This window comes from Idiotropiscis lumnitzeri, unplaced genomic scaffold (assembly GCF_059441095.1).
Source record: "Idiotropiscis lumnitzeri isolate Australia: NSW breed Sydney's pygmy pipehorse unplaced genomic scaffold, RoL_Ilum_1.0 HiC_scaffold_46, whole genome shotgun sequence".
Taxonomy (NCBI): domain Eukaryota; kingdom Metazoa; phylum Chordata; class Actinopteri; order Syngnathiformes; family Syngnathidae; genus Idiotropiscis; species Idiotropiscis lumnitzeri.
The window spans coordinates 1,086,818-1,094,772 of record NW_028283584.1 but is presented as its reverse complement, the minus strand read 5'-3'; the positions used below and the strand labels follow the sequence as shown (position 1 = coordinate 1,094,772).

Here is a 7,955-nt window from a genome sequence, read left to right as displayed (position 1 = left end):
ATAAAAGCATGAGGGGTAAAACCACATGTTCAATGGTAACTTGCGAGCGCTTACCTCCTCGTTCGGGGGGATCTGGTGAGGACTCTCAGCTGCTTTGGCTATTGTCCGAAGGCAGGCGATGCAGGCCGCAAGGCACGCGCACCCTCTTTAGACGCCGTTTTGTTGTGACGACGACGAAGCGTCATCCTCTCAACCAAAGCGTCTCCATCGCCTTGATGCTTTTAGGAAGCTTTTTTTTACAAAAAAGCATTCCTCGATCGTCATTTGCTTGGAGGATTTCATTGCTAACGCTACTAATGCGACTGCTGCTAGTGCTGCCGATGCTGCTGCTACCCACGCTGCTCTCCACACTTATAAGTCTACCCCAGGATCCCGCCCCCCATTTGTACCTCTGGCGCAGATTCAAGGCGGATCTTTTGCACCTCTGCCCCCTGCTGGGTGATTTTTACATGATTCACAATGCGGACAAGGCTGATTCTCAGTCAGAGGTTGCATCAGACCCTTATGTACACTATGACGTAAAAAAGACAGGAAACGTACTTATACGTCTTTGGTAGAGGGCGCCATTGCATTAAAAGACGTCTTTGTACGTCTAAGGGAGTAAATGAGTTGAACAAAGTACAGGGTCCTTCACCTGACTACAGATGATCTTCTGGGGACTTTATTTGGTTTTAATCACTTTTGGGGTCTGTATCTATGCACACTCCCTGGTTTTGCTACCTTCCCGGGTACCACATACACACTGCTTAGTTTCTCTGCCTTCGTGGGTACCACATACATATTGCTTGGTTTCTCTGCCTTCCTGGGTACGACATACACACTGCCTGGTTTTGCTACCTTCCTGGGTACCAGTCACACAAACGTCAGACGACTCAGCACATACCGACTGTCTCAGCACTACACACTTTCACTCCAAGGCAGTGCTGTGAACCAACTTACTGACAAGAGGTAGTATTTAGAATTTTAAAAAGTGCTTGAAAGGTTTTGTTCATGTAAAACCAACAGATTATGACATTATTATTATTATTTAAATCAGTATTAAACAGCATCAGCATAGGTTAAAGATATTATACAGACTATATACGATAAAAAAATACTAAACCACCCTTGCTTTTCCGTCATTTCTTGTATAAGTTAACACACAAATGTATAACATTTGTTTATACAAATATAACGATTAAAAAGTAGCTGATTAGAGTTTTAATTTTGTATTCATTAATCTGTAATAAAAATGGACATATTTTGGTTAATAAAATTAACAAGAAATAAAAGTAAAGGGTGTTCTAATACTTTTTTCAAGATTGTCCTAACATACATTTAATGTTTACAGTATATGTCTTCGGAAGAAGCGCAGCATTAGATTTTTTTTTTTGTTCTCTCTCTTTGACTTCTGAATTTGAATTTCTGTCACAGATGTGCTTGAATTCTATTTTGGATGATTTGTGTTAAACTGCACAAATATTTGAAGAGCCATAGAATTCAAGAATCACACCAGTGCTGCTACTCCTCCGAACGGGTGAACGCCCTTGATTAACAACCTGCGTTGAGGTGGCTTTTGAGATTCGTGGTGTGGGAGAAAAATCTCTGAAGGCATTCTTAGACTTCAAGAGAGGGTCCACAATTTTCAAAGATTCACTTCCGTCTGAATCAGAGGCCTCACTTGTATCCGGAATATATTCATCTCCACTGTCATCTGAGTTGGAGTAATAATGCTTATCCATTCCAAAGTCAGCCTGTTTTTTTAATCTAAAAAACAACAACAACAACGAAATATAAAGGATAGAAGGCAGGAGACCAATAAAATATATGCAATTTGCTTGTAAGATTCCCTGAAATCTATATGGGTTGTTTACCTGTATACTTTTGGTCCTCCTGAGCCTTGGGATAGTAATATGGTCTGGGTCTGAGGCACAAAGTTCAGGGGCAGGATTTGACAATGATTCGTCAGAATCTGTGTCGTTATTCCAAGGAAGATTCAGCCCATATTTTTTGTCCAAGGGAGGAGACTGGGTTGCATCAGAGTCCAAGAGAAAATTGAGAACCCATTAAATACTTAATCCCCAGAGGAATCTGCACAGAAAAAGGTCTTAATTCTATTTGAAAAAAAAAAAAAACTAAAATATTGATGAATGATATTATGACAAAATAATGTAATAACAAAATTAGAATGATTTTAGGAAATTATTTGCAAAACCAAAACATTGTGGTCCGATAATAATGCATATAATTATTCTACGCAGCTATATTTAACAAAAACACTTAATTGACCGTAACAAAAAGCTCCCGGGAGGAAAACTACATTAAATGTTTTTTTAACAGGGCAGTGAAAATATTGGAAAATAAAAAAAATAATGAATAAAATAATTTGAAAAAAGAATTCAATGTGTATCGATGGACCCATATGAAATACTTATATCGCTATGTACTTATCAGCCATATCGCCCAGCCCAATATGTAACTGCAACTTCAAAACCTCGGGCCATAACAGGATTGTAACATGGGATGCATATCTTCATTCCTAAATTTGTAGATCCCGAGGAGGCTGCTCAATGGTCCTGGTAATGTAAACCTCAACCAATTCGGTCACAGCCAATGTTCTCCATCCTTGTTAAGAAGTTTTGATTGATTTAATAGATATACTATTGCAAACTATACCAGAATTTTATACATTTGAAACTTTTGATCACAATTTTACCTATTTTCTAAAAATCTGAAGAATCCACATGCCAAATCACCTGCTGTGGACACATAGGTTCTGTTCTGACAGATAATTCAGTTACAGGTTGTGTACTTAAAGCCAATAAGAGGGCAATGCAGCAGTCGACAGCCTGACGAAAGCTTAAGTCTCCCAATCAGAGAACTGTAGTGGCTGGTAGGTTCTTAGATTGTAACATAGTAAAGACATACACTACGCATAACTGTATATCATATGATGATGAGGGAAAATATTATTAGCTACGATTTATGTCCAGATATATTAGAAAACTTGTCCAACCAGCACAGGTCTATCTAACTGTAATTTTAACATCTCAAGACACGACAGGATGACCACATGATACGCATACCTCCTTTTCAGAGTCTGTCAAACCTTGAGAAGGCTGCTTCGATGTTCTGGTGGCATCAACCTCAGCCGATTCAGTCATTGTCGGTTGTCCTCCATCCTAATGAACAAGTTGAATATTAATTTAATGAATTAAAAAAAAGAAAATGGATCAGAATTTTACACATTTTAACGAACAAGTTCACGAATGAAACAAAACCAATTACTTTAGCGCATGACAATTAATCTTCAGTAGAGATATGTTGTGACTGATATTTCAGTCACAGGTTGTCTTTTGAACGCCACCAGGGCCGCAATGGAGCACAGGACAGCCAAAAGTCTTCTTGTCGGACAGCTGTAGTGGCTGGTAGGTTCTAAGATTATAACATAGTAAAGGCACATACAACTCCTAACTGTATTTCATATGATAATGAAGGAAAAGATGATTAGCTATGATTTATGTCAACAATAAAAATGGCTCTACGGGGTCCCCACGAACGCAAACCTGACAGTTGGGTGTCAGATGGCCAACATACCTGACTCGCAATTCAACTCAACTGGACCCCACAACACAAGAAAAAGCTGAGTGAGCCTCAAACCAGACATACACATTCACTGACAAATATCCTGTGACACCAGATATATTAGAAGTCTTGTCTAATCAGCACACGTCTATCTAACTGCAATTTTAACATCTCGAGACACGACAGGATGAGCACACGATACGCATACCTCCATTTCTGAGTCTGTAAAGCCTGGAGGAGGCTGCTTCGATGTTTTAGTAGCATCATAAATTTATTGAATTAATTATATTTGAGGTTGGATTAGATTTTTACACATTTTAAGCCTTAGCCACCCAAAACAAAACATAAGCTCATGAATGAAATAAAACTAATTAATTTCGCCCATGCCAATTAATCTTCTGTAGACACGTGTTGTGACCAGTGTTGTTTTTGGCAGGCATTTTAGATTTTGTCCAAGTCATTTGGACAAAGTGCTGATTTGTTTACATCACATTTAGTCATCCCAATTCGTTATAGTTTTAGTCCAGTTTTAGTCAACGAAAACTAAAAAAAGGGTTTTAGTCCAGTTTTAATCGACGGAAACGCAAAAAAAGTTTTACCCTAGTTTTCGTCAATTTATTCACAAAGGTTTTAGTCCAAGCGGCACGGTGGCCCAACTGGTTAGCATGATGGCCTCACAATATTGAGGTCGTAGGTACGATTCTGGCTCCGGCCTTCCTGCGTGGGTTTCCTCTGGGTAATCCGGTTTCCTCCCATATTCTTAAAACATGCATGGCAAGTTGCTTGGACACTCTAATTGCCCCGAGGCATGAGTGTGAGCGTGGATGGTTGTTCGTCTATGCATGTCCTGCGATTGGCTGGACACCAATTCAGGGTGTACCTCGCCTACTGCCGAAGACAGCTGGGATAGGCTCCAACACCCCCCGCGACCCTAGTGAGGAGAAGCGGTACAGATAACGGATGGATGGATGGATGGATGGGTTTAAGTCCATTTGAGTTAAAACAAGGCATTCAAGGTTTCCACCCAATAACAAAGACTTTTGGATGGACTACTAAGGATTCTTCATTACAAACAGAAAAAAGTGGCAACAGTGGAATCAATACTCACTGCTCCAAAATAAGCAGAGAAGCAAAACATTTTGTTGGGCAACTGTTGTGGCTTTATTTCACTAAAAGCAACCACATGCTAACAATTTTGTCTAGTCAACGAAAAAAATTCATGTACATCACGTCATGTTTTCGTCATAAAAGAACCTCGTATAGCTTGTCATCGTCATTAAAAAAGGGGCGTTAACGAAGTATTTTCGTCATAGTCATCAGTGACGAAAACAACACTGGTTGTGACTGATATTTCAGTCCCAGGTTGTCTCCTGAACACCACCAATTGGGCAAGGGCGCGCAGGAAAGCCTGGGGTCTTCTATTTTTACAGTATAGAAAGGCTAAATATCAAATTGAAACAGTGTTTTATATCATGAATATACAGGGTTGGTGCTGGTTCTGGTAGGGAAACCACAACATAAAGATGTCCTTAATTAGTCCCACAATGGGGATATTTGCAATATGGCATATGATGGCCTAACAGGGCCACCGCCCAGAAAGGAGTAACGCAGAACTTTGTAATACTGTCACTCCCTGACCAGTTCGTTGTTCCTGCAGAGCCAAACTTTGACTCAGACCCACAAATTTGAATTACAGATAGTGGACAATGGAGAACTCCCCCAGTCAGTCAGCATGTTCAACTTCCATAGAAACCTCACATACATTTATTAGATTGCCAAACTAATTGGAAACTACATCACCAGAACACCACAAGTGGGCTCTGTTATTGTACTTAAAGGTGCATCTTACAAACCTGTGTTCTCCAAGGCCAGCTGGTCCATAGTCTTAAGTTATTTCTTCGCCAACATCAATGTCTCGGAGCGCAAACAGACAGAGGTGTGGTCTGTCCTCTGTTGTCATCTTCTTCATTTTACAGTTGGGGTGCATGTGGTCATCATTAACCAGTCTTCCCAGACTGCCATCTTCTTGAGCTGCATCAACACTTAAAATAGATTAAAAAAAAAAAAACAATTATTCAATCAATGTCAGAAATTAATCTTTGAGACAATCTTGTGTACACAAAACATAAAAATAGGAAATCCACAATTTTTAAATCTAAATCAAATCATACAAGAAATTTCTATTGGAATCAGACCCTATTAACAGCTTGTCTTTGAGACTTCATGATCTATATTTTCATTTGTACAGATTCAACGCATGAATAAAAGTAATTATACATTTTTGCTTAGAGAATGATTTTTCCCCTAACACTTATGGGATGAGTATGTGTTTATTTTTTTAAATAAAAACAAAAATAAGATAACATCTCAATCTTTGCCTCACCTCCAAGTTTTTTCTTGCCGGCGGAAGTCAAACAAAAAGACAGTGCCTCTTCCATCCATCTTCCTGCGTTGAGATTCATCAGAATCTATCAATTTTCCTCTGTACTCCATAATAAAGAATAAAGTCGTCTTTCCTGAAAGGGGCCTTGGTAAATACTCCTCGACCTAGTTAACAGGGAAATCAAGTTAGCTTCGTCATATTTTTAAGCACACAAATAAGGAGTCATCATATTCATTTGGGCCACTATACTAATGTAGGGTGGTTTGAAACATTGCTTCTTGTGAGGGATAGAGCAGAGCCCTTCTTTATGATTTTAAAGGAACAGACCAGCCAAAATTCATTTTCCAGCATTGCATTAGCCAGTATGTATTAGGACTGAAAGTACAAATGTCAATTGCACCTGGTTACGTAAAAAAAAAACTTTAAGATTATTTAGTTTCAAAACAATGACATACACTGTACACAGTCATATTGGATCGCGTCACGTGATCTCTGTGACGTATTACGTGCTTTACACTAGACTATCAATATCGGACTTGTTCACCGGTCTATTGTGGTATAAAAATGCCGGAGGGCGTCATCAAGTACAGCCTTAATTTAGATAGAACTCCTACCATCAGGTTTCACACTCACTGAAATAACTTGAAACTGACAAAAGTGGCAAAAGAAAAGGTCAAGACACTCTTAATGTAAAATAACCACTTAAAAAACGATGTCAGCTTGGTTATCAGAAAACAATAATATATCTTAGCAAAAGCGTTAACATCATACCTTTAAATTAGTTTATATACTTCGCTTCTAACTCTGCAGTCTTGTCCAGACCCTTGACTGCATGTTCAATAGTATCCTGCTTTGGAGACTTCCTGCATCTCAGGGAAGGCATTGTTTATTCTATAAAGAAAAAAGACAGTATTGTGTTGAGAATTATTAATACTATGGGCTAAATGGAGTTTTAACAATATCAGTGTAAGAAAAATAAATTATAAATTAAAAAAATATCAATTCCTCCATCCCAATTAACGATTTCAACCAAAATAGTTTATATTGAAGTTTAAACAACAGACACAGACAGATTTATGCAGTGTGACTACAAAAATCTTACCAAAATTGCATTCACAGTAACCTTTGCTTTAAGAATCATGTAATTAACCAGTGAACATCGTGTCTTACACAAAAATTAATGACAGAAATTATCATGGTACTTGCATTCTGTTGTTCTATAACAAAAGTGCAAGCTGTTAGCTCCGCAAAGCTAACGCAACAAGCTAGCGTCCCTCGTGCTCACATTCAATGCAAACCTGACCACCGGATGACAATACGCGTCGGTTTAGTTCTTTAAATGAGTAAAAGCACCATGACGTTTTATAATTATTCAATGCTTAACTGGAGCTCGTCAATTATGTCAATGTAGGAGCACATGTTTGCTAGGCCAGTGTTGTAGGCCCACATCCATGGTGCTACTTTGTATAGTGTTTTCCACACAACTATCTCTAACTATGAACAAATGCACTCGACGCATGTTTTGAAAAAAACCCAACGAAAAACACTTACCTCTCCGTTTCAACAGCAGTTCGAACTTCGAAGTGGTGATATTCTCCAGCGTTAAGCACCTGCTCGAACTGCGAATAGGTAAAATTCAACAGCGTCTTTTTTCTGTCTTAATAAGGACGCGATGAGAGGAGGAGCGCTTGCCTTTTCGTCAGCACGCCCCGCGCGGGTGGTGCTGCTTTATCACTCTCTATCTGTGCCCGCCCGCCGGCATGTCGATAGAAAAATAATATTCCTTCAAACATTACTTTCATCTTCTGAACGTTTTGTAGTGAATTTAACAGGTTCACCACTTTTTTCAAATACACCAATGGAAAACAGGTCTTAATTGAGGAAACATACAAAGAGCGTCTCACAAACACCTTATGATGAGCAATGTAATTTGATCACGTTTTTTGTCACTGCCTGGACGTTGGGTTCACTGGCCTGGTGGCAGTGGCTTGTAGACACTGTCACTGAG

The 7,955-nt window shown here is 39.0% G+C and overlaps 1 long non-coding RNA gene across 1 annotated transcript; it reads right to left on the bottom strand.

Annotated features, from left to right (window-relative positions):
- Positions 1 to 3,065: 3,065 nt before the first annotated feature.
- LOC148315738 (uncharacterized) lies at positions 3,066 to 7,672 on the bottom strand. The gene is made up of 5 exons (XR_015840633.1): positions 7,499 to 7,672; positions 6,719 to 6,838; positions 5,948 to 6,111; positions 5,418 to 5,606; positions 3,066 to 3,161 (listed from the first exon to the last, which is right to left on the bottom strand). It is a non-coding gene; the product is annotated as an uncharacterized LOC148315738 (long non-coding RNA).
- Between the last annotated feature and the right edge of the window lie 283 nt (positions 7,673 to 7,955).